We start from the raw sequence: 1,214 nt of genomic DNA on the forward strand, positions 1-1,214 counted from the left end.
CCTGCTGATGGTTCACCAGCTTGAGTTGAGATGAAAAGCAAACCTGAAGGATGCCAATCCCTCTCTCTATATATTTAACTCAGCTGCTTCAAAACGGCAAACAAGGAGCCAGAGAAAGTTTGAGTATAACACCACATTCAGGACATACTTTTTCCCTTTGAGATATTTCCAGTCATCTCTTCCTGGACTCAAGTTCCACAACAGTTTAGGGCCCAGTTGTACAAGGTGCTGTTTGGCTCCCTGTGAAGTGCTGAGAAGCCTCAACTCTCAGGGATTTCAACAAGATTTTCAGAGGCGGTGTTGCTCAGGGAATAGGACATTGGATTAGGACGCAGGAGATCTAGGTCCTATCCCCATCTCTGTGTGAACTCGGGCAAGTCACATCGCCTCTTCATCCCCTCCTACACTTTTTGTCTTATCTTCAGATTACAAACTCTTGGGGGAAGAGACTGTTACTATGTGTTTGTAAAATGCCTAGTGCCTGGGACCTCTAGGCACTACTGTACTAAAATAATAATCATAACCTTGCAGGATTGGTTCGTTATTAAGGGGAGAGAGAGAATGAGGAGAATGATAGGAACAGTGCTGCTCCATAGGGGTCTGATACGAGTTTACTCTGATCGACTTTGCCAAGAGTTGCTCTATGGGACTTACTAATATCCTGTCATGAGAAAAAAGCCCCAAGCAGGTTTTCCTAAACTCTTACAGCTCAAATTTGCACTTGGAATCAAATAACCCAACTTCCCGCTTGAGACAGTGCAGCAATGTTTGATTTCATGATGGAACAATTAATAATGAATAATTCTACTGTCTGATAGTTTTTATCATTGTCATTTTTTCCCTCAGATATCAAATCCATTAGAGAAATTCATCCAACAATATTTGATATGAACATTCAAGAAGGCACTTAACTTTGTCATCATGAATAAGTGAAACAGGATTGAATATCTCTGCCTTAATTTTAAAGATGAATTACCAATTACTCACTGGATGCCTTCATTCAGGACAGAATTTATCCAAGTGCAACAAAAGCACTTGTGTTCTTGTGCTTTACGTTTTCAGGCCCCCTCAAGAAACACTAGGCATCAGCAAAACTTGCTCAGATACCAGCGCAAGACCAAATTCTATATGCGTGCACATTTTCATGACATCAAGCAGTAAACTCAGAGGTTTCATTCAAATGACTGACAAGCACATTATTACACTGGCCTCAC

The sequence above is a fragment of the Mauremys mutica genome, chromosome 6, assembly GCF_020497125.1.
Source record: "Mauremys mutica isolate MM-2020 ecotype Southern chromosome 6, ASM2049712v1, whole genome shotgun sequence".
In the NCBI taxonomy this organism is placed as follows: Eukaryota; Metazoa; Chordata; order Testudines; family Geoemydidae; genus Mauremys; species Mauremys mutica.